Genomic DNA, 27104 nt, shown 5'->3' with positions numbered 1-27104 from the left:
CTGTAAATCGTATTTCAAAATAGGTCATTTTGGGTCCTCTGCATTAGAAAATTGATTAGAGATTTTTGCTTTTATTAATTCCCCAGAAAAAAATCCTCATGTGTCTTTTATATGCTATGCATATAAGGTCTTGTCAAAGAACTTCTAAATGCAAAGATGAGTTTTCTCTTAATAAAATTGAAAGCTGCAGATACAAGATTTTTTAATTCAGCAAAGTACTATTGAAATGGTAAAAAATTTCAGACTTTCTATATATGGATTTGAATTTGGAGAGATCCAAATGTCACTTAGCATAAAGTCTGTTGACTAGCTCAGTATTCAAAATAAAAAATAAAAAAGTTAAGTGATATGGTTACAAAGTTCAGGTGATTTCTTCCATAATATTCCTTTTAAATTATTCTATTTTCTGAATTCATAGTACTCATTATCTTTGCATTTGGCAATTCAGCAAAATTAACGAGCACATATTAAGTGGATACTATGAGTTATTTATTAATTCAGTGAATAGCTATTGGTTGCCTCCTACCTGCCAGCCATTAAGTTGCATTTTCCTTGTCAGGAATTCATCTATAAAATGAGAGAATCCATTATTTCAAGGAACAAACAATATGGACAAGAATTTTAAAGTGTGTGCGTGCTTAGTCACTTCAGTCGTGTCCGACTCTCTGTGACCCCCATGGACCGTGGCCCAGCCAGGCTCCTCCGTCCATGGGGTTCTCCAGTGATAAAGTATGAAGTGAGTGAAGTGAGCGCAGAGAAGTCGCTCAGTCGTGTCCGACTCTTTGCTACCCCATGGACTACAGCCCACCAGGCTCCTCCATCCATGGGATTTTCCAAGCAAGAATGCTGGAGTGGGTTGCCATTTCCTTCTCCAGAATTTTAAAGTAGAGCATGTTAAGTACAAGTCCTTTGTTAGAAGTAAGCAGAGAACATGATGAGAACACATATTAAATGTCCCCAAGTCAATTTGTATTAAGAAAGTGGAAAACTGAGGGAAGGCTTCTTGGAAGATAAAACATTTGAGCTAAATTCTGACAAATAGAAGTTTTAAGTAAATATTTATTAATTAGGATGCCAGTTTCTTACTCTATCGAATATTTAAATAGCATTGTTATTTTTTCTCTGCAACTCTTGTGTTTTACTCTTTCACCTATACATTGAAGCCTTCTTGAGAATGATAAATATGTTTCATATTTTAAGGTATCTAACAAATTATTAAACATGGAGCTTAGCTTTGCATCATCTAAATACACATTGATGATTTCTCTTACTAATATTAATTGGATTGAAGCTTTGCAGAGATGGTTCTGGGAGACAGGAAAAGGCACCTAGGCTAAAGTCCACCATGAGCTATGATAACATTTATGTTGCTTAGCTCAAGGAAAGACTTCAGTGGTTCTCCCTGTGTGGGCATTTGTACGTTACCTGCCTAGTGAGAAATGCTGAGAATGAATTATAATTTTTATATATTCTTTTTTTTTTGAATCTTAGAGAAAGCATTGCAGATGTTTATATTATCATTTGTGTAACTTCTGGATATAAGTAACTAAACTTTCTGTAGTCCTGAAATTTAATCCTTTGCATAATCAGACTCCTAAGAGGGTCAGAATTTTTTAAAATAATGTTTAATGGATTCTGTCTCCAGAAAGGATGCATGCTGGGCATTTAGTAAATACACTCAGTTGGTGGCCAGGTTCACTGGTCTATTTTTCTTTTTCTTTTTCCTCTCTTTAATCTGTCACTTCTTTTACTCTCAGAACAGCTGGGGAACATTTCATAAATATGTGTTAGATTATTTTAATTTAGAAGAGTGAATAATTTTTAACTCTTGTGTGTTAAAGATATACCAGATACTTTGGTTCCTAGGGCTATAAATGCATTTTGAGGGAGGTTAAGATAAAACTTCCAAGATCATTCCAGGAAGAAAAAGTGACCTTGTTAGGTATACTGTAGTGTTGAAAGTGAAAGTGAAAGTGAAAGTCACTCAGTTGTGTCCAACACTTTGTGGCCCCATGGACTATACAGTCATGGAAATCTCCAGGCCAGAATACTGCAGTGAATAGCCTTTCCCTTCTCCAGGGGATCTTCCCAACTGGGTCTCCGGAAACTGTTGTGTTACTTCCTTGCATTTGCTCCCTAAGAAATGTTGCTTCATCTAACACTTATTTTTAAATATGTTTGCTATTTTTTTTTGTTTCAACTGGTAGCATTTCTAGTTGTTTTCCCTCCTCTTTGATTCCCCTTCAGATGGATTATTTATTTTCTATCAAGTTGTTCTTCTCCACCTACACAAGTCAGTTTTGAAGAGCTAAACATTATCTGTTCACTTAATCTCTCTTCAGAATTCACATTGCCAATAATTCACATTATTTTTAGAAGCACTTTCTTGTACTTTTTCATACTTTTTCAACTGGGAGATGTCCGGACTGTTTTAATATCTGAAATGCAGTTTTCTAATGCTTTGTAAAGTAGCAATAGAGCCTCTCATTACGGAATATTTCTTTTTAATCATGTTGGGTTAGCGCTGACCTTTTCTTTTTCTTTAAGAATGCTGTGTAGCCTAAGAAGCACTTATGCCAAGTGCTCATTTAAATGGAGAAATATACATATTAAGAAAGAAACACACCCACAGCTGCCTACTTATTGTGCAGTCGCTTATCTGACTGTTTTAACCATTTGAAGTTTCAATAAGCACTGGAAAAGGCCTCTAAGCTGTAGCAGTTGCTTATGATGTATTTCCTGGAAAATCTGTGGGCTGGGGGGCTTGGTGGTTGTTTTTCTAACAAGACCCTCAGGATTTCATTGAGGGGCTCTTTGACCTTATTTATTAGTAAGCTGGGTTTTCTTATTTCTCAGCCTTCAGCACATTGGAAATAGCAAAGTAGAAACCAAAAAAGGAAACAAAGAGTAGATGTGTTTTGAAGTGGAGATGATACAAATAATGAACACACTGGAAAATTTACCCCATTTAATGACTGTTCTGATTATGAAAGATAAAAGAATTTTGTTGACCCTTTTGCATATATTTTTGCAATAGTCTAAATGGTTTTTGAGTAAGAAAAAATGTTTCTAGTTTCGCTTCTGGGATTCCTTTTTGAAAAAAAATGAAGAATAGAAGACAAGGATGTGTGTTATACAGATAATTCTTTTTATTGAGTAGATTATAATCAGAAAACTATGATATGTTACTTATCAAAGACCTTGCGGATTCAGTTATTAATTTTACATAAACTATTTATTAGCCTATTATCTTTCTTAGTTCAGTTCTAGAATCGGAAAAAAATAAGCATCTTTAACCAATTCCCCTATTGGGTCTTTGGGAGAGTGGTGGCAATTGAACTATTGACCTAAGGGAATTCTATTTGTTTTAAAACAGCTGTAATCTAAATAATATAAACACTAATTGAGTCATTTCATTTTATACCTGACATGATAATGAAAAATGAGAACATTTTAGTTCAATCCTTTGAATAACTTGTCCATCTTTTAAGTAGTTCTCACATAAGAAAGAATTCTCGAAGACTGGATTTCGAGATGCTATATTGACACTTGGAAATCATGGATACTAGAAATGTGGGAGTTAAAAGGACCGCTCCCGTGTGCACTGGTGATGAACACAATATGAGGGGCCCCGGTTGTTTCTATATGCTCTAGTTTCATGTATGACAGACTGCCAATAAGTTTTGTGCCCAAAACTATTCATGATGCAAAGCTCATATTTGAGATAGCAGATAAACTTTCTCAGAGACAGGCTTTTACATGTTTTCATTAACGGCAAATTACAGTAGTAAGTGGCATACACTTGTACCTTTTTGATTTGTGCAGTGACAGCACACTGCAGTCTAGTTTTCATAGCACTAGCTCTTCCAAGGGCATCACACTTCATCCTTTGTGATGTCACCCATCCCTGCTTCTCCTTGGTCCTAGGATGCCTTGTCAAGCATTTTGCTGTTGCTTTAACAGCCGAATGAATCACTAAAATTATTGCTGGTTTAGGAAGGTAGACCTGCATAGGAGCGTGTGAAAGGCTAACACAGATGTGGAACTCAAATGTAAATCTTTAAAAATATAAATATTCTCATATTACATATTCGGTTGCAGTTATTAGTTCTGTTTTGAGCCTTGTGGTTCTGGTTTTTCCTTTAGCAATTTAGCAAAAAGAAAACCAAATAGAGTAAGAAGCTCATCCTCTCCTTCCCTCCCTTCCCCTGTCATCTCTCCCATCTCCTCCCCTTTCCTCTTTTCTTTTCTCCCTTTCCTTTCTCTTTTAAAGTGAATGTGACACTGAAGTGCTATTTTTATTTTGCTTGGATGTTCCTCTCCTGACCTTCCTTCCCACCACCCATGCCAGAAAAAAACGTCCCTCAAACCAGAAAAAAACAATTAGGCTAGATATTTCTTCAGTGTAATGGCAAAAGGTAAAATGGGAGAAAATTTCCTCTCCTAGTTTCTCTGCAAACTAGATTCAAGAAGCGAACTAGTCTGTGAAGCAGTGTTTTGATCAGGAACAGCAGTGGCTTAAAATGTGTGCACTCTGTAGTACACTGTGTTTTTTGATTTGCCAGGTTTGGAACCATCACAAATCGATAAACCAACCAGTTGTCCTCTACACCTGGCAGCATGCTGCTTTCCTGGATGCTACCCTCGACTTGATTTGGCAAAGGACAAGCCAAGTGTGGGATCACTGTTAGCTCTGGGTAATGTGAATGCTGCCAGTTCGTGTTGAGAAACCTGAGTCTGTTTCCTGGAGACACTTAAAAGTTTCTATGTTCCCCCCATACATCATTGAGTTGAGTTCAAAGAAGTTGTCAATGTCTGTCTGATAACAGCAGTGTGGTCTTGTTGGGCATGGCTGCATTTTAATCACTTCATGGATGTTAAAGGCTTTAGTTCCGGTTGATTCCTGCCTGTCTCTTCCTTCCAAAATTCCCCTAAATCTGGCTGTTGATAGGAGGGACTTGCCTCTAGGAGACAAGCAGAAGCAAAAGATAACAGGAAGGCCCGCACTATCCCAGGGTGTCTTGAAACATGAAAGGTCGGACCCTACATTTCTCTAAAAATAAATCTCTTCCACAGGGTCAGTTAAACTTCTATCATTTAAAAAATCTTCACTTTCAATTTCTTACTCTCTAGAAAAAAACTATATTTTAAACTGTGGCTGATAAACTGTTAACAGAGCTTAGTTCAACTATCCAAAGCCCATTTTTTAAACCCCTTTAGAAGGATAACTGATAAAGTGTCTAGCATTGCAATAAACACAATGCCACCACAGGCCTCTTGGATTGTAGGTCTCTATTAGTATCATTATCAGTATTATTTTTTTCTTCCCTTTCTTCATTTTGCATAAATTGAAATTCCTTCAAAACTTCAGCAGAATGTTATTAAAGTATCTGTATACAAAAAAAAAAAAATGCAAATGATTTTCTTATGGAGGAAACGGCTGCTGAAGAGTCTTTGAAGCCTAGGCTTTTGTTGCAAATCTGAGAGCCATTGTTACCTAACAGATTCATACCCTAGGCAGAATTTCTATGGAACTGTGTGCATAAAACACTGTGTCAGCTGAGTCTGCCTCAGGAAGAAGCAGGACCATCGATGTCTATCACAAAGGAAAATATATGAGTCTCAGCATCCACTGGTCACCTACATCACTACAGTGGTAAAGCAAATTGCATGCTCTTTAACCCTACTGTCTGCCCAGTGTCAGGGAGAGACTGGAACAAATCCCAAGTGTGCATTGTCCTGCTAAAATGTCTGTCTTATCCTACTGACAAGACCATTTACAAGGACCACTCAAAAATAATACCTTATGTTCTGGTTTTCTGCATGATGTATATACACATGAATCTCCATTTATATAATAGATTATACACACATATATATATGTAATATATATATGTGTGTGTGTGTGTGTGTGTGTATAATCTATTATCTATCTTTTTTAACCTCTAGAGAGATATTGACTAAAAACAATTGAAAGAAGAATCTCTTCAGTGTCAAAAACAAGCTGTTGTTCAATCTGCCATGGCTACATATCCTCCTGTGACTACAGGGTTCAGTGTGTGTGGAGTGGGGAGGAAGGGGGAGAGGCAGTGCTTTGGAGAATTCTTATGTATGTTTTTATTTAAAATGATATAGAAAGGAAACTTTCAGTATTTTAAGTCTTTGGAGGTATTCCACGTACTAATCCTTATATCATACCCAGAGTAGGGGAAGTTAGAATGACAGTTGTCCTGGGCCTCAGATTTCAGTCTGGACATCTGCTTACCAGGGTTCGCAGTTTTGACATGTCCAGCAGCACTGTATGAAAAATAAATTAGTATTATGTAATGACAGGAGTTTTAAGTCAATAATGATGCCTACTTGGGAGGAAAGATTTTTTTAAGCTTGGTACTTTTCCTTCTTTGTAAATTGGAACTGAAAAAGGGATACTTTCTGTTTAATTTAGAGATGTTCTCATGAAGTAAAATTTATATTTCAAAAACTTTTTTTCTTTGGAAGGCACTAAATCCAAGACAGTCCATTACTAAATATTTTTGCAGTCTTAAAATTGGTTTCACTGTATGTCATATTTTAGGAAATTCAAATATTAACTAAAATTTTTAGGTTGTGAGAATTTTTTAGAAATCATATATGGCAAAGGAGCATTCCTGTTTATCAAGTTTATTTAGTCATTATGAGATGAAAAGACAAAAAAAAAAAGAATTTCACCATGAATAAATGAGATTATTTCACTTCACATATGACCAATCAATAAAAGAATAATTACACATAAATTCAGTTTGATTTTAGATAAATTAATGAGTTTATTAATTTCCTAAATATCTTTAGAACTAAAGTGATAGACTGAATGACTCACACTTTGTAATTCTTTTAGTTATTTTAAATTCAAGTTGAATAAATATCCTTCATGGAATTTTAAGTGGGTAACTTTAAAGAAATCTCCTCTAGGTTCAACTCGTTTGATATTGAATCTTTAGCTTTATTTTCCCTGTTGTTTCATGATACTGAAATTCACTCATTTTAAGGGCCAACCAAATTTGGAATCATTACTCAGTGAACTACCCAAAGGTTTTAATGTGACCTCTTGTTGCACACAGGATCTTTCGCTGTGGCTCTTTTCTTTATGGCTCTTTCTTTGTGGCTCACAGTCTCCCTAGGTGCAGGCTGTCTAATTGCAGGACTCAGGATTAGTTTCTCTGTGGTATGTGAGATCCTAGTTCCCTGACCAGGGATTGAACCTGTGTCCCTGCATTGCAAGGAGGATTCTTAATTGCTGGATCACCAGTTCAGTTAAGTTCAGTTCAGTCCAGTTCAGTTCAGTCACTCAGTCATGTCCGACTCTTTGTGACCCCATGAATCACAGCACGCCAGGCCTCCCTGTCCATCACCAACTCCTGGAGTTCACTCAAACTCATGTCCATCGAGTCGGTGATGCCATCCAGCCATCTCATCCTCTGTCGTCCCCTTCTCCTCCTGCTCCCAGTCCCTCCCAGCATCAGACTCTTTCAGTCCCTCCCAGCATCAGAGTCTTTTCCAATGAGTCAACTCTTCGCATCAGGTGGCCAAAGTATTGGAATTTCAGCTTTAGCATCAGTCCTTCCAAAGAAATCCCAGGGCTTATCTCCTTCAGAATGGACTGGTTGGATCTCCTTGCAGTCCAAGGGACTCTCAAGAGTCTTCTCCAACATCACAGTTCAAAAGCATCAATTCTTCGTCACTCAGCTTTCTTCACAGTCCAACTTTTGCATCCATACATGACCACTGGAAAAACCATAGCCTTGACTAGACAGACCTTTTTGGCAAAGTAATGTCTCTGCTTTTGAATATGCTATCTGGGTTGGTTATAACTTTCCTTCCAAAGAGTAAGTGTCTTAATTTCATGGCTGCAATCACCATCTGCAGTGATTTTGGAGCCCCTCAAAATAAAGTCTGACACTGTTTCCACTGTTTCCCCATCTATTTCCCATGAAGTGATGGGACCAGATGCCATGATCTTCATTTTCTGAATGTTGAGCTTTAAGCCAACTTTTTCACTCTCCTCTTTCACTTTCATCAAGAGGCTTTTTAGTTCCTCTTCACTTTCTGCCATAAGGGTGGTGTCATCTGCATATCTGAGGTTCTTGATATTTCTCCTGGCAATCTTGATTCCAGCTTGTGCTTCTTCCAGCCCAGCGTTTCTCATGATGTACTCTGCATAGAAGTTAAATAAGCAGGTTGACAATATACAGCCTTGACGTACTCCTTTTCCTATTTGGAACCAGTCTGTTGTTCCATGTCCAGTTCTAACTGTTGCTTCCTGACCTGCATATAGGTTTCTCAAGAGGCAGATCAGGTGGTCTGGTAGTCCCGTTTCTTTAGGAATTTCCCACAGTTTATTGTGATCCACACAGTCAAAGGCTTTGGCATAGTCAATAAAGCAGAAATAGATGTTTTTCTGGAACTCTCTTGCCTTTTCCATGATCCAGCAGATGTTGGCAATTTGATCTCTGGTTCCTCTGCCTTTTCTAAAACCAGCTTGACCATCTGGAAGTTCACAAGGAAGACCAAATTTATGACCAGGTTGATTGGTCATCACAAGTTTTTGATGTTGTCTTGATTTTGTTACATTGTATATGATCACTGACTCTGAAAACCCCTCCTCAGGAAACTATTGTTGCCATAGTCCCCAGTCTTCTCTATTCTCCTTTAATAACTGAAGCAGTAAGTATAATATATTTGGGAATCTGAGTATTTTTTAACAAAACACACATAAGACACACACACAATGAATTTAACAAAAGACATACACAATCATGGATGATAATACTGGCTTATTATAGCTAATAATGTTGCTCAAAAGTGGCTCAGGGTTATTCCTGATACTTGATAATATTTTAACTTGAATTCCAACCAGTCTTAACTGCAGGAAGCAAAATTATTAGTGCATCTGTTAATAAAAAGGAATTTTTACCTTAAATAAGAAAAAATGTTGGGTACTTTGGAATAATTAATTCATAAACATTTGTTTCAGAGAGGTGAATTTTAATTGTATTTACTGTATTCTATTTTGTTATATAATTTTATTCATCAATTATTTATTGAATGCTTCCTCCCCTGCTTCCAAAACGTGCTAATGTGCTAATTTAAAATACTGATTTAACAGTTTCAATCTCCTTTAGACTATGTCCAAAGAGGATTTTAACAAGTCTCTCAAGAACCATAAGGTTCCCCCTTCCTGTTTTGTCCCTACTTAAAATTTGCTTCCAGACTCTGTGTAAAGGGGACACTTTATAACAAGTACCACTTTTTATCATAGCGGTAAATTCTCTGGATTACTAAATGTTTATTTTGATGATTTTAATATCTTACATTAATCTGCAAAACAGTAAGAACTAATAATCCAAAAAGAGAAATTGCAGCAGATTTCAAAAATGGGAAGAAAAATTTAGTAAATCTTATTTCACTAGAGAGTGAATGTAGTCAAGATTTACTGCCCATTATTTGCTTTTCAGGAGTGGATCTAACTCTTTTAACTGACAAAGACTGCATTGACAAAAAGTCTTTCCAAAGGTTAATTATTTTACAAAGAAAGAAGTCAGTACTATATTGCTTGTTACCCTTTGTTTTCTTCTTAATATTATTTCCCTTAATTATCTGACTGGGTAGTTTGAGAGATGTTTCTGATTTCTGATTTACCTTATCAGTTAAAATACTTTTCAAATCTGCATCTTATCTGGTTAATTTTATTTATTCTGAAGAGAATAGATTAAATTCACTTAACTGTCCACTTTATTAAATTTCTGTTATAATTTATGTTACTGTAATTGAATCAGGACAGGAGGAAATTAAATTGCCTAAAAAATACAGAAGAGTCTGTGACTTCCACAGTCTCCTATGTAAAGTTTCAAATCATTTCATGTTCTAAGTGGGGAAAGTAGCATTATAAAACTTTTTTGTGTGAAAATACATGCCAAAATAACATTTACTTCTTTCCATTTTAATAACAGTACATTGGAAAATCACTGTACTCTTTGGATATGGATTTTGATTTCCTTCCAACTTTGTATAATAATTTCTATTCAAAAGTTTTAAGCAGAGAATTTATTCCAAAATTTTGACATTGATTGCAATAGTGCAGGGATTAGACTGTTTTATATCCCAATATTTGTTCCTTGGGCAGAAATAAAATAAGCTTATGTTGGTTATCAATACAATAAATCAATGTAGGCAACTCATTTGGACCATTCAAGCATAAAAACAATACTCTATTTTATCCTGTAATTATTCAAAAGATTTACTTCTTTCTATTTTATTTTTCATAGCAACCCTACTTAGAAGTATATACTTAGAAGTTATACAGATTTAGGGAGAAAAGAAAAATTGTTATAAGGGAAAAAATGACTGGAAAAGTTGCAGTACTGTAATCTATTGTTCTGTATAGTCTGGAAACTAAATCAATGGAAATCTGAACTAATTTGCCCTGCCCAAGTGTTGCAGGAAGGCGGACCCCTTCCAGGGCCCGAAACTGGGCTCTTGTCTAACACTCGGAAATGAATTGTCTCAGCAGACACAAGTGCTGAAAAAGCAAGAGATTTTATTGGGAAAGGGCAGCCGGGTGGAGAGCAGTAGGGTAAGGGAACCCAGGAGAACAGCTCTGCTGCGTGGCTTGCAATGTCGGGTTTTATGGTGATGGAATTAGTTTCCAGTGGTCTTTGGCTAATCATTCTAATTCAGTCTTTCCTGGTGGTGCATGCATTGCTCAGCCAAGATGGATGCTAGTGAGAGGGATTCTGGGAAGTGGACGGACACGGGGTGTCTCCTTTAGACCTTTCCTGAACTCTTCTGGTTGGTGGTGACTTATTAGTTCTGTATTCCTTATCAGGATCTCCTGTCATAAAACAACTCATGCAAATGGTTACTACGGTGCCTGGCCAGGGTGGGCGGTTTCAATGTGTGCTTCCCCTAACACAAGAACCGTAAGAACAGGACTATCTGGTGTCATCTGTGGGAGTTGTAAATGAGAACATAAAAACACTACAGCTGTTGGCAACTTTCTCTGTATCCACATGTTTGCTAAGCAGTATAAGACACATATTGTTTGAAGGTGAAAGTGAAAGTTTCTCAGTCATGTCTGAATCTTTGCGACCCCATGGACTATACAGTTTGTGGAGTTCTCTAGGCCCGAATACTGCAGTGGGTAACATTTCCCCTCTTCAGGGTATTGTCCCAACCTAGGGACTGAACCCAGATCTCCTGCATTGCAGGCGTATTCTTACCAGCTGAGCCACAGGGATGCACAAGAATACTGACATGGGTAGCCTATCCCTTCTCCAAGGGATCTTCCAGACCCACCCAGAAATTGAACCAGGGTCTCCTGCATTGCAGGCAGATTCTTTACCAACAGAGCTACATATTGTTTAGCTGCTTCTAATTTGTGAGCATTTATTAGTTACTCTCTGTGTATATATTTCTGGAGGAGGGCATGGCAACCTTCTCCAGTATCCTTGCCTGGAGAATCCCATGGACAGAGGAGCCTGGCAAGCTACAGTCCATAAGGTCCCAAAGAGTTTGGACATTACCAAAGCAACTGAGCATGCACAGGTATGTATGAAGCACTTCGAGTTAACTATCTAGGTGGTGCATGTGATGGTATGGGGTATAAAGGACATATAAGATAGATTGTGAGGTACCAAAGGTATTTAAGGCTTACCAAAAGGTTTCAAGGAGCTTTCCAGGTGGTGCAGTGGGTAAAGAACCCACCTGCCCGTGTAGGAGACACAGGAGGCTGGGTTCGATCCCTGGGTCAGGAGATCCTCTGGGGGAGGGCATGGCAGCCCACTCCAGTATTCTTGCCTGGAGAATCCCATGGCCAGAGGAGCCTGGCACACTGCAGTCCATGAGGTCACAAAGAGTCAGACAGGACTTAGTGACTGAGCATGCAAAAGTTTCCAAAAAGACATGAGAACAATTATTTAGTAACAGAACAACAAAGTCAAATCCACATATTTTATTAAAATGCGAATACATTGGTATGGGATAGAGGTGGGTATGATTGTTTTGTTAACTTTTTAGATCAGGAGACTGAATTCTGATTTTAAAAATAAAGTTGTAAGTTTTCAGATTCTCACTTAGCCTGAGCTCTGTAGGCTGAATTCTGTGTTCAGCTATTTGTTTGTTTTTAGCATTGATGCATGCAGCAGAAAGAAAACAGCTTGGTTTCTATAAGTTAGGCAAATTCTAGAGAGCTGGGAATGGCAGGGAGGCAATTGGCTTGCAAAATAAACTGACCAAACCGGAAGCCAAAATTAAATAGAGTGTATAAAGGCACCCCAGGGATCTTCTTAACAGTATACTAGTTATGAACTAACTATTGTCATTATTACCATTGCTAATGAAGAAACCATAGGAGAAGGCAAGCAATGCCTCTCCCTGATTACTGCGGGCTTCCGGTTTAACTAGCTAAGGCACTCAATGATCCTTTAAAAAATGAATTTACTCAAATGTCTTTCTGCTATTAGTGAGGATACCATTAGACATGCTTTAGCTTCAGAAAGTTTGAGGACAGTTTGGCTAATGATAGCTGAAAATGCTCAATAAAATAGCATTCTTAGACATTCATAGATTTTTTAAAACCATGTTTTGTGACTTGATAATGACTTTAATTTCTAATACTTCTTTCAAAAGTGATCCAAGGAAGTTATTAAATGCAACTCACATAGAAATATTAGTCCATTGGTTTAGTTAAGTCCTTTTCTTAAAAATTATTTCTATTGCTAGAAGCTTAGGAAAAAATATTTTTCCAGTGGTGATTTTTAGAACAACTGAAGCCTATTAACATGCAAAATAGTGCCACAAAGAAGAAGACTACACCATTATTAACTATACTAAATATTTGGTTTGGGGGGAGGGCAAAAAAGCGCTAATGATTGGAATATCTTTGGAAATATCTAGAATATTTGTGAAAATAATTCTTTATCCAGTTCTCTTCAGATTTAAAGAAGCAAAAAGTATTTTGTTATTTGATTTTATTTTTATATATTATCATGCAGTCATCCATTTGTTCATCCAGTTCTCAACAAATATTCACATCTCTCTCACATGCCAAAAATATAAGGCTAATAAATAACAAGAATGATTTTGGACAGCCTTGGCCTGCAGCAGCTTGAAATGGGGCTTCGGTTCCTGATTCAGAGACTGATGTGGGGTCGCAGCAGTGAGAGTGCCAAATCCTAGCCACTAGACCAGTGGTCAGTGACAAGGCCCTGGCCCTTTGGCTTTGCAGAAAAGAATTCCCACAAAGATGGAAAGTAGTGAAATGATGACAGTATTTATCAGGAGGGAAAAGAGTACAGCACGGGCGGTCAGACATGGTCAGACTAAGAGGGAGAGTCCCTGAGTTGCACCCTTGTGGCAGTTTGAATTATTTTTACGGGGTGTTTCTTCCAGGCTTCCTCTGGCAAATCATTGTGATTTTCCAGGTTCAGAGCCCATATTTGGTATATCTCATTGTTAGGACTTAGGTCAGATAGAGAGAGACTTCTGCTCTGCTAGGCAGGCCTATGCCCCCCATGCACAGCAGGAAGAAGTTACAGAAGAGACCTCTGCCCCAGTTCCCAAGAAGTATCTTAAGTATGAAGTCTCTCATGGGGGAGTTGTTAGGGGAAGCACACTGATTGAAACCACCCACCCTGGCCAGGCACCATAGTAACTCTTTGCAAGAGTTGTTTTACGACAGGAGGTCCTGGTAAGGAACACAGAACTAATAAGCTAACACCAACCAGAAGAGTTTGGGAAAGGTCAAAGGGAGACACCACATGTCTGACCACCTCTCAGAATCCTTCTCTCTGGCATCCATCTTGGCTGAACAAGGCGTGCACCATCAGGAAGGACTCTGAGTCAGAATGATTGGCTAAGGACAACCTGGAAACTAATCCCATCCCCATAAAACCTGAGACTGCAAGCCACCTGGCAGAGCAGTTCTCCTGGGTTCCCTTACCCTACTGCTCTCCACCCGAGTGCCCTTTCCCAATAAAATCTCTTGCTTTGTCAGCACATGTGTCTCCCCGGACAGTTCATTTCTGAGTGTTAGATAAGAGCCCAGTTTCGGGCCCTGGAAGGGATCCCCGTTCCTGTAACATCATGATCCTCCCGTGCATGCACATGCATCTCTTAGCCAAGATGGATTCTACCGAAGAGGCATATAGGTAAAGAACCTGTTAGCGTCACTCCCCTTTTTAACTCCAAGGAGCCTTTCTGTGTATATGTGGTCAGGGAGGTCTCCTGACTTGGGGAATGAGACATATGTGGTCTCCTATCTGGGCAGAGCCCAAGCTCCTCTCAATTGCCCTGCTAGTATTGTCTTGGAGTTTCAGCCCACAGGGAATGGATATCTTATTGCTTTACCCTGGGGAGTAGCGGGGGCAATCTACTTCCTGCATCAAGAACATCAATAATAGCTACAGGAGATAGTGAAGGACAGGGAACACGTGCTGAGGTTCATAGGGATGCAAAGAGTGGAACACAACTTCAATAATAGATAACATCTTAAGCTAGGAATCTTGGACTCTAGGGTATTCATTAAAGGTGAAACAGAAAAGTCCTGAGCTAGAATCCTCATTGCCACCTACTGATTGGCTCTAGGCAAGTTCTTTATTCTTCAGTTTTCTTATCTGTAAAATGGAAATAGAATAAGAGCATCCATTTCATAGTCTTAATGTAGAAATTAAAGAAGATTAAAAGCATTTTGAACAGTGTGCATCTAATGGAAAGTGATCAGTAAGAATTAACCAGAGATCAAGTTGCCAACATCTGTTGGATTATAGAGAAAGCAAGGGAATTCCAGAAAAACATCTACTTCTGCTTCATTGACTACACTAAAGCCTTTCACTGTGTGGATCACAACAAACTGAAAAATTCTGAATGATGTGGGAACACTAGACCACTTTACCTGCCTCCTGAGAAAACTTTATATAGATCAAGAAGCAACAGTTAGAACTGGACATGGAACAATGGAGTGGTTCCAAATTGGGAAAGGAGAACGTCAAGGCTGTATATTGTCACCCTGATTATTTAACCTAAATGCAGAGTGTGTGATTTGAAATGCTGGGTTGGATGAATGACAAACTAGAATAAAGATCGCTGGGAGAAATATCAACAACTTCAGGTATGTATATAATACTGCCTCAGTGGCAGAAAGTGAGGAAGAACTAAAGAGTATATTGATGAAGGTGAAAGAGGAGAGTGAAAAAGTTGGCTTAAAACCCAGTATTCAAAAATGAAGATCATGGCATCCGGCCCCATCACTTCATGGCAAATAGATGGGGGAAAAATGGAAACAGTGGCAGAATTTATTTTCTTGGGTTCCAAAATCACTGCAGATGGTGACTGTAACCATAAAATTAAGACGCTTGTTCACTGGGAGAAAGGCTGTGACAATCCTAGACAGTGTATTAAAAAGCAGAGACATTAATTTGTTGACAAAGGTCCATCTAGTCAAAGCTATGGTTTTCCCAGTAGTTATTAAGGATGTGAGAGTTGTACCATAATGAAGGCTAAGTGCTGAAAAATTGGTGCTCTTGAATTGTGATGCTGGAGAAGACTCTTCAGAGTCCCTTGGATAGCACAGAGGTCAAACCAGCCAATGCTAAAGGAAATCAGTCCTGAATATTCATTGGAAGGACTGATGCTGAAGCTGAAGTTCCAGTACTTTGGCCATCTGATGCGAAGAGCTGACTCATTGGAAAAGCCCCTGATGCTAGAAAAGATTGAGGGCAAGAGAAGAAGGGGGCAACAGAGGATGAGATGGTTGGATGCTATCACGATTCAATGGACATGAGTTTGTGCAAACTCTGGGAGACAGCAAAGGACAGGGAAGTTTGGCAGGCTGCAGTCCGTGAGGCTGCAAAGAGTCGGACATGACTTAGTGACTGAACAACAACACTTATTTTTTAAATTATTTAATTTAATCTTTATATACATGAGCATGACAATGAAACACTTTGAAACAGGTGAGCAATATGAAATAGATGCTTCTTTAGGAATCAAAATGCTGAGTTTCTACAATATATCTTTTGTTTTAATTAGTGAAATATATCTCTAAGTTCTTCTCCTCTATTATAAATAATGCCTGTACAATAATAATAATAATAGCTATACAAATTTTAAGAATCGTCTCTATAGATTACTTATGAGTGCATTATGATTGTCTACATTTTATGTGAAAAACCGAAGTGCAGGAGGTTAAGTAACTTCTTCCATGCGTGCTTGTGTGGTGAGTCACTTCAGCCATGTCTGACTCTTTGGGACCCTATGGCCTCTAGCCTGACAGGCTCTTCTGTCCATGGGATTCTCCAGGAAGAACACTGAAGTGAGTTGCCATACTGTCCTCCAGGGGATCTTCCTGACCCAGGGATGGAACTCAGGTCTCTTGTGGTTCCACATTGCAGGTGGCATTTTTACCTCTGAGCCACCGGGGAAGCCAACTTCTTCCATATCAAATAGCTAATAGGCAAAGGCACTAGAATCAGAACCCAAGCCTCTTAGCCACGATGTTATGCTATCTCCCAGCATGGCCATGTACCTTTTCTCCTATTTAAAGATCACTCAGAAAATTGCATATGAAGTCAGGTTTTGAGAGGAATTTACTCAAGATAACCCAGTCCTGAAAGTAGATAACAGCTCCAGTCTTCTATGTAAAGCAGCTATCTCTTTGTATCTGGAATAATTAATTAAAATAGGTCATTCTGATCTATAAAGCTGTAGAAGATCTGAATTCTGATTGCTTTAGAGATTAATCCTCTAGACTTACTATCATGATCATCAAAGTACTTATGCTAATATTTCCCAGATTTGAACTTTGGGAAATCAAAAGTATCCCCTTTATTTTCACATGGTAAATTTCAGGCAACCTTCTTGATAAAATGGAATTTAGGTCAAATTTCTCATATTCAAGCAGGTTCTTTGTATATGGAATAAGGAAGTAAATTAGGAAGGAAAAAGAAAGACCTCAATTTATCTTAATCTTGTGTTGTATGAGCCTGTGTTATGCGAGATGAAAAATGCATATATATACATAACAAATGGAAACTGCTCCTTGACTAGAATCTCAATTTAGGGTGTTATTGCAAAAAGTGAATGTAGCTAAGAGTTCCATTTTTCTCCTCAGAATAATGAAATGAGTACATATTTCTCCCTCTTTTCTTTTTCTATTCTTTCCCTTCTACTTCTCTTTTTCCTTTCTCTCAGTAAAATATACTTAACCAGGGATCATGCTTGCTTTAGAGAAAATAAATAGTTTTAACTTTTTCAGCAGTTGTCGCCAGCAAAATTAAACAAAAGTTAAGCAAGAAAAAAAAAAAAAAAAAAACACCTGGTTTTCTTTCACTTAGATGCTATGCCCAGATTCAACATTTTGATTTAACTGAATGAGGAACAATGTAATCTGCAGAAGAATAATATTAACATAAAAACACAATAGAACTTGTCACAAAATGCATGGCAAACATTATAGCATGTAGTCTAGAGCTTTAATTAACATATTTGTTAAATGCCAATTCTTCGAATAGACACTATCAACAAAGAAAAGAGTTTCCTTGACACAGATAATGTTGATAGCTCTCCTTCCTTTAAAAGAGATTTTGACAGTTGTACTATTGAGCTCCGTAATTCTGCTGGGAACCAACTCCCTTCCTTCTGCCACCCATGCTTTCAAAATCAGAATGGAGGAGAAAGTCAGTAGCTTTTACAGCTATTCAATTTATTCCAAGGCAGGAGTTGTAAATGGTTGTATATACAGACTTGGGAATTTGCATACTGAATGCCTCCTCTCAGTTTTCATATGCCTACCTCTGTCCCTGTCATTTAATTTGCATTTATTCACCAATCAAGTTTGCTTCCTGGATGCCTCACTTGCATGAATGGGTAGCAGAGTAATTACAGCAAAGTAGAGTGGTTTTATGAATGAAGGCACAATTTACAGCAACGTGTGTGGATGTCACCTCCCTTCCTCTTGTTTAATATTCAGACCTGTCACCTTGCACACAAGCTGTTGGAAAAGGCTCCAGAGCCACAGTTAAACTTCTAACAAATCACATCAGATTGTAAAGCTGCTCCAGGGGATGTGCTTGGGGTTGAGCAAACAGGAGTCTTAATAAGAAAGCTGAATATAGAAACTTGACTCATTATTGCATATAAAAAAACCCAAAGAGATTGGTGTCTGACAGGCAGGATGAAGGGAGAAAATTAAACAAAAAAAACCTTACATGTTATTTTTGAAGAAGATTGTGTTTTATTCCAAGTCTTTGCTAGAGAGTTCTCTATTTAGAAAGCCCATGGTCTACCTCTTAAGCAAAGAGGAGAAAATTTAGTAGGAACATCTTTGTTGAACCATGGAAACAATACTGAACTTTGAGAGTTTTTCAAGTGCCAGTGTTTCAAGCGTTTAGGGCAGCCTCTTGCAAGAAAGAATTATCTAGTATAAAATTTCAGAAGTTCCAAGGTTAGCAAACCCTGCCTTAAACCCTATTTGCAAAACCTCAGTTCAGTTCAGTCAGTCATGTCCAACTATTTGTGACCCCGTGGACTGCAGCATGCCAGGTTTCCCTGTCCATCACCAAATCCTGGAACTCACTCAAACTCATGTCCATCGAGTCAGTGATGCCATCCAACCATCTCATCCTCTGTGGTCCCCTTCTCCTCTTGCCTTCATTCTTTCCCAGCATCAGGATCTTTTCCACTGAGTCAGTTCTTTGCATCAGGTGACTAAAGTGCTGAGTTTCAGCTTCAGCATCAGTCCTTCCAATGAGTATTCAGGACTGATTTCCTTTAAAATAGACTAGTTTGATCTCCTTGCAGTCCAAGGGACTCTCAAGAGTCTTCTCCAACACCACAATTCAAAAGCATCAATTCTTTGGCACTCAACTTTCTTTATAGTCCAACTCTCACATCCATATATGACTATTGGGAAAATCATAGCTTTGACTAGATGGACCTTTGTTGGCATAGTAATGTCTCTTTCTTAATATGCTGCCTAGGGTTGGAGCAAGCGTCTTTTGATTTCATGGCTGCAGTCATCACCTGCAGTGATTTTGGAGCCCCTCAAAATAAAGTGTCTCCCTGTTTCCCTGTGTATTTGCCATGAAGTGATGGGACCAGATGCCATGATCTTAGTTTTCTGAATGTTGAGTTTTAAGCCAACTTTTTCACTCTCCTCTTTCACTTTCATCAAGAGGCTTTTTAGTTCCTCTTCACTTTCTGCCATAAGGGTGGTGTCATCTGCATATCTAAGGTTATTTATATTTCTCCCAACAATCTTGATTCCAGCTTGTGCTTCATCCAGCCTGGCATTTCCCATGATGTACTCTGCATATAAGTTAAATAAGCAGGAAGACAATATGTATACCTTTCCCGATTTGGAACCAGTCTGTTGTTCCATGTCCAGTTCTAACTGTTGCTTCTGGACCTGCATATAGATTTCTCAGGAGGCAGGTCAGGTGGCCTGGTATTCTCATCTCTTTAAGAATTTTCCACAGTTTTTTCTGGTCCACACAGTCAAAGGCTTTGGCAGAGTCAATAAAGCAGAAATAGATGTTTTTCTGGAAATCTCTTGCTTTTTGATGATCCAATACATGTTTGCAATTTGATCTCTGGTTCTTCTGCCTTCTCTAAAACCAGCTTGAACATCTGGAAGCTCACAGTTCACGTACTGTTGAAGCCTGGCTTGGAGAATTTTGAGCATTACTTTCCTAGTGTGTGAGATGAGAGAAATTGTGCAGTAGTTTGAACATTTTTTGGCATTGCCTTTCTTTGGGACTGGAATGAAAACTGACTTTTTCCAGCTCTGTGTCCACTGCTAAGTTTTCCAAATTTGCTGGCATATTGAGTGCAGCACTTTCACAGCATCATCTTTTAGAATTTGAAATAACTCAACTGGAATTCCATCACCTCCACTAGCTTTGTTCGTATGATGCTTTCTAAGGCCCACTTGACTTCACATTCCAGGATGTCTGGCTCCAGGTGAATGATCACACCATCGTGGTTATCCGGGTCATGAAAATCTTTTTTTCTATAGTTCTTCTGTGTATTCTTGCCACCTCTTCTTAATATCTTCTGCTTCTGTTAGGTCCATACCATTTCTGTCCTTTATTGTGGCCATCTTTGCATGAAATGTTCCCTTGGTATCTGTAATTTTCTTGAAGAGATCTCTAGTCTTTCCCATTCTATTGTTTTCCTCAATTTCTTTGCACTGATCACTGAGAAAGGCTTTTTTATCTCTCCTTGCTATTCTTTGGAACTCTGCATTCTGATGGATATATCTTTCCTTTTTTCCTTTGCCTTTAGCTTCTCTTCTTTTCTTGGCCATTGGTAAGGCCTCCTCAGACATCCATTTTGCCTTTTTGCATTTATTTTTCTTGGGGATGGTCTTGATCACTGCCTCCTGTACAGTGTCATGAACCTCCATCCATAGTTCTTCAGGCACTCTGTCTATCAGATCTAATCCCTTGAATCTGTTTGTCACTTCCACTGTATAATCGTAAGGGACTTGATTTAGATCATGAATGACACATCCCTGCCCAATTCCATCATTTCTCTTTCTTGAGGAAGATGATTTTCTTCCTTATTTCATAGAATACATAAAGGCTGTCAACCATGTGCTCATTCCCTCAGTTGTGACCAAGTCTTTGGGATCCCATGGACTGTAATCCACCAGGCTCCTCTGTCCATGGAATTCATTGCAATACTATTTACAATAGCTAGGACATGGAAACAACATAATGTCCATCGGCAGACAAATGTGTAAGAAAGGTGTGGTATATATACACAACGTTACATATACACAATATTACTCAGCTATTAAAAAGAACACATTTGAATTATTTCTAATGAGGCAGATGGAACTGGAGCCTGTTATACAGAGTGAAGTAAGTTAGAAAGAAAAACACCAATACAGTATATTAACACTTATATATGGAATTTTAAAAGATGGTAATGATGACCATATATGAAAGACAGCAAAAGAGACACAGATATAAAGAACAGACTTTTGGACTCTGTGGGAGAAAGTGAGGGTGGGATGATTTGAGAGAACAGCATTGAAACATGTATATTACCATATATGAACTAAATGACCAGTCCAAATTAGATGCATAAAACAGGGCACTCAAAGCTGGTGCACTGGGACAACCCAGAGGAATGGGATGGGGAGGGAGGTGGAAGGGAGTTTTGGGATTGGGGACACATGTACATCCGTGGCTGATTCATGCCAATGTATGGCAAAAAGTACCACAATATTGTAAAGTAATTAGCCTCTAATTAAAATAAATTTTAAAAATGTTTTCAGATTAAAAAAAAGAAGGAATCCTGGAGTGGGTTGTCGAATCCTGCTTCAGGGGATATTCCTGATCCAGAGGTCTCCTTCATTGCAAGTAGATTCTTTACCAACTGAGCCACCAGGGAAGCCCCCCCCACCCCGCCCTCGCCCCCCTTAACAGCACCCATCCATTCACAAACACATTTGTACTTAAGTCCTTCCATTTAAGTCTTCACCCTCATTCTCTTAGCCTTGAAAAAGAGCAGCTCCTTCTGCTTTCCAGGGTTCATGTGTGTTCTAGATTTTATCCTCCCCCATCTCCTCCTGGATATTTCATCACTCATCTGTTTATCCTTCTGCTTTATCCTAAAGCTTTCATTCTCCATCAGTTCAAGACTCACTAAATTTCTCTGACTTTAGCTTTCCTCCTTCTTTCATGAAAAAGTTTTCCAAGAATACTGTACAATTGCTATGTCTACTTCCTCAAATCTATATTCCATTAGTCCATTGCATTATTTTTCAGTGACAAGTTTTAACTGTTTATATCAGTGAGTTACTTCTGTGTGGCTTAGTGGTAAAGAATCCGCCTGCAAAGCAGGAGCCTTGAGTTTGATCCCTGGGTCAGAACGATCCAATGGAGAAGGAAATGACAATCCACTCCAGTATTCTTGCCTGGAAAGTCCCATGAATAGAGAAGCCTAGTGGGCTATGGTCAATGAGGTCACAAAAGAGTTGGACACGACTTAGCGACTAAACATGCGCACACACACATTGCTGGGTAATAAGCCACCCTAGAATTCAGTGGCTTTGGCAACCCACTCCAGTGTTCTTGCCTGGAGAATCCGAGGGACGTGGGAGGCTGGTGGGCTGCTGTCTCTGGGGTCGCACAGAGTCGGACACGACGGAAGTGACTTAGCAGCAGCAGCAGCAGAATTCAGTGGCTTAGCATAATAAATGATTACCATTCACAAATCTGTGAACCTCTGGATCACTATTCATCTGGGCTCATAAATGACAGTTGTGTATCTGGTACACAGGATCAGTCAGCTGTGTGTCTGGCACACAGGATTTCAAGAGAATGAGTGTAAAAGGAGACCTCTTCAGGTCTAGGGTTGGGATTGGCACAGTACTGCCTCTAGTAGATGTCACAAGCACCACACCAGCCAAGTTCAAGAGGTAAGAAAATGAAACTTAGTCTTGATTGGAAGAAGTGAAAGATATGTTGCAAAGGGTAACATACTGTAAGGGGCAGAAGATCAGAGCCATATTAAATTATTAAAATTACTAGGGAGAAATATCAATAACCTCAGATATGCAGATGACATCACCCTTATGGCAGAAAATGAAGAGGAACTAAAAAGCCTCTTGATGAGAGTGAAAGAGGAGAGTGAAAACTTGGCTTAAAACTCAGCATTCAGAAAACGAAGATCATGGCATCTGGTCTCATCGCTTCATGGGAAATAGATGAGGAAACAGTGGAAACAGTGTCAGACTTTATTTTGGGGGGCTCCAAAATCACTGAAGATGGTGACTGCAGCCATGAAATTAAAAGACGCTTACTCCTTGGAAGAAAAGTTATGACCAACCTAGATAGCATATTCAAAAGCAGAGACATTACTTTGCCGACTAAGGCCCATCTAGGCAAGGCTATAGTTTTCCAGTAGTCATGTATGGATGTGAGAGTTGGACTGTGAAGAAAGCTGAGTGCCGAAGAATTGATGCTTTTGAACTGTGGTGTTGGAGAAGACTCTTGAGAGTCCCTTGGACTACAAGGAGATCCACCCAGTCCATTCTAAAGGAGGTCAGCCTTGGGTGTTCTTTGGAAAGAATGATGCTAAAGCTGACACTCTAGTGCTTTGGCCACCTGATGCGAAGAGTTGACTCATTGGAAAAGACTCTGATGCTGGGAGGAATTGGGAGCAGGAGGAGAAGGGGACAACAGAGGAAGAGATGGCTGGATGGCATCACTGACTTGTTGGACGTGAGTTTGAGTGAACTCCGGGAGATGGTGATGGACAGGGAGGCCTGGCATGCTGCTGTTCATGGGGTCGGAAAGAGTCAGACACGATTGAGCGACTGAACTGAACTGAACTGAACTGAACTAGTGGTCTAATATTCAAAATCAGCTCTAATTGCCTGCTTTCATTTTCCCTGATTTTGTAGCAGCCTTTGACACAGAGCAATATTTCTTCCTTCTAGAAACTTCACGCTCATGTCTATCACAACACCACTGTCTTTAAATGCCCTTCTGACTCTGCTCACTCTTGATAACCCTTGATTGTCACTACCATAACTGATAATGAATGTTGTGTCAGGGATTCTTTTCTTGGCCCTCTTTTTAGTTTTCAAACACTTATATGGCAATCTTATCAAAACTATGTTTTTATTTGTCACCTATATTTTGGCACTCAAATCTAAATTCCTTGTATAGCATATTCATTAGTAATAGATATTAGAAATCTTTACTTGAAAACTATATTTATTGTTATTGCTCCAGTTCTTGGTTCTCTCAAAATATCTAGTTAGGTACTGGTTAGTTTTAACTTCTCCTTTTGTCTCATGAAGCCACGGTCTTCCCTCATGGCTTAGACGGTGAACAATCTGCCTGCAATTCAGGAGACCTAGGTTCAATCCCTGGGTCAGGAAGATTCCCTGAAGAAGGGAATGGCTACTCACTCTTGCCTGGATAATCCCATGGTCAGAGGAGCCTGGTGGGCTCCAGTCCATGGGGCAGCAAATAGTCGGACACAATTGAGCGACTAACACTTTGTCTCATCACCTCCATCCCTTTAAGTACCATTTTCCAATTTAATAGTTCATTAAATTCTATTGATTTATTTCACCAGCTCAAAGAAATATTTATTCAGTGCTTACTATGTGCCAGTTTAGTCCCTTATGCTCCCTTCATCAATAAGACAGACAGGCACTTGCCATGCTCCTTTGTTCCTTATTTTTTGTCCAAGCTCTTCATCTACCTCCCACTTTGTGATTTTAGCTCTGAATTATTGCTTTAAAGTTATTAACATTTATATTTAAGTACTCTGCTACAAAATTTCTTTAGCAATTATTTTCAGGGATTTTTTGTAGGATCTGCTTTTCTGAATAGTAAAATGAGTAGATAGGAAAAATCCATATTTAGAACATTGACAATATCAATTCAGTGTTATCTTGCGGATGCAGGGTCTAATTAAGGTTACCACATTTAGCAAACAAATATATTAGACATGCAGTGAAATGTGAATTTTAGGTAAACAAAAAATAATTTTAAAAGTAAAATTATGTCACATGTAATAAGCATTTTGAGATATATTTTTACTAAAAAACAGTCCATTGTTTATCTGAAATTTATAAATTAACTGAGCTTTCTGTATTTTATCAGGCATCTCTAAATCTAAAATAATCTGATTTTTTGTTTCTGTTTTGTTAGAAGTTTTTAAAATTTAAAATATTTAAAAATTTCAAGAAATGTATGTTTATTCCTGAGATCCTGAAATGTCACCACAATGTGCCTGGTTGTGGATATGTTTATCTGTGTTCTCTTCAGAATCAGTCAGTCCTTTTAAACTTAAGTCTTCTATTTCTCTTCATTTCTGGGATTGAAGAAACATTTTGCTCTGCCAGTTTCTTCCCTCTACTTTTCCCTGCTCTTTATAGAACTCCCATTAGACAGATGTTGAACCATGACACGTAATTGTCCTTTTATTCATTCCATGTCTGTCTGTTTGCAGTGGTATCAGGAAGAATTTTTTGGTTTGTTATCTTTGTGCATTAATTCAGACTTTAGCTATGTGTATTCTGGCATGTTGTGATTCATGGAGTCGCAAAGAGTCAGACACGACTGAGTGACTGAACTGAACTGAACTGATCCTGGTATTTGCCTGGTCATTAAAAGCAAAAACCATCATAATATTATAAAGTAATTATCCTCCAATTAAAATAAGTTAATATAAATATAAAAAAGCTTACTTTCTGGGAATGGTGCTTCCTTACAGACTAACCTTTCTGTCATGGCCTCTTTGATTTTAGAAATTTTTCTCTTTCATTAACCTGTTTATAGCTGGTTTGTAGCTCACTGTGCAAAGTGACTGCAGAAGGAGACTATGTACCTCCAGACAAACTCTAACCCTATTTGTTACATCCACTGACTCTGAGCTTAGTGGTCCCTGTACTACCCTACTATTATGGACTGAATTGTGTCCCTCCAAGCTCACGTATGGAGAAGGCAATGGCACCCCACTCCAGTACTCTTGCCTGGAAAATCCCATGGATGGAGGAGCCTGGAAGCTGCAGTCCATGGGGTCGCTGAGGGTTGGACATGACTGGGCGACTTCACTTTCACTTTTCACTTTCATGCATTGGAGAAGGAAATGGCAACCTACTCCAGTGTTCTTGCCTGGAGAATCCCAGGGACGGGGAAGCCTTGTGGGCTACCATCTATGAGGTCGCACAGAGTTGGACACAACTGAAGTGACTTAGCAAGTTCATGTATTCAAGTCATAGCTCCCAATAACTTAGAATGTGACTGTATTTGAAGATAGAGCCTTTCAGAGAGGTAATTAAACTTAAATGAGGTCATTAGGGTAGGCCCTAATCTAGTATGACTGGTGTCCTTATAAGAAGAAGGAGAGAAACCAGAGATGTGCACTCGGATGAAAGACCACATGAGCATCCAGTGAGAAGGAAGCCATCTGTAAGCCAAGGAGAGAGGTCTCAAGAGAACCAAACCTGCTCACACCTTGATCTTGGTTTCCAGCCTCCAGAATTATTGTTGTTGTTGTTGTTCAGTCACTCAGTTGTGTCCAGCTCTTTGCAACCCATGGACTGCAGCATGCCAGGCTTACCTGTCTTTCCCCATCTCCCAGCCTTACTCAAACTCATGTCTACTATGTTGCAAAGAGTCAGACACGACTGAGTGAATGAACAACAACAGCAATATTCACCGAGTTGGGGATGCCGTCCAACCATCTCCTACACTGTCACCTTTTCCTCCTGCCTTCTGTCTTTCCCAGCATCAGGGTCTTTTCCAGTGAGTCAGCAGTTTGCATCAGGCGGCCAAAATATTGGAGCTTCAGCTTCAGTATCAGTCCTTCCAATGAATATTTAGGGTTGAAATCCTTTAGGATTGACTGGCTTGATCTCGGTGCAGTCCAAGGGAATCTCTAGAGTTTTCTCCAACACCAGAGTTCAAAAGCATCAGTTCTTCGGCACTCACCCTTCTCTATGGTCCAACTCTCTATCCATACACGACTACTGGAAAAACCACAGCTTTACCTATACAAAACTTTGTCAGCAAAGTAATGTATCAGCTTTATAATAAGGTTGGTTTGTCATAGCTTTTCATCCAAAGAGCAAGTGTCTTTTAATTTAGTGGCTGCAGTCACCATCTGCAGTGATTTTGGAGCCCCCCAAAATAAAGTCTGACACTGTTTCCACTGTTTCCCCATCTATTTCCCATGAAGTGATGGGACCAGATGCCATGATCTTCGTTTTTCTGAATGTTGAGCTTTAAGTCAACTTTTTCACTCTCCTCTTTCACTTTCATCAAGAGGCTTTTAAGTTCCTCTGCGTTTTCCGCCATAAAGGTGGTGTCATCTGCATATCTGACGTTATTGATATTTCTCCCTGGCAATCTTGATTCCAGCTTCTTCCAGCCCAGCATTATTCATGATGTACTCTGCATATAAATTGAATAAGCAGGGTGACAATATACAGCCTTGACGTACTCCTTTTCCTATTTGGAACTAGTCTGTTGTTCCATGTCCAGTTCTAACGTTTGCTTCCTGACCTGCAAACAGGTTTCTCAAGAGGCAGATCAGGT

Source organism: Oryx dammah, unplaced genomic scaffold, assembly GCF_014754425.2.
Source record: "Oryx dammah isolate SB20612 unplaced genomic scaffold, SCBI_Odam_1.1 HiC_scaffold_20, whole genome shotgun sequence".
Lineage (NCBI taxonomy): Eukaryota > Metazoa > Chordata > Mammalia > Artiodactyla > Bovidae > Oryx > Oryx dammah.
This window is presented reverse-complemented; position numbering follows the sequence as displayed.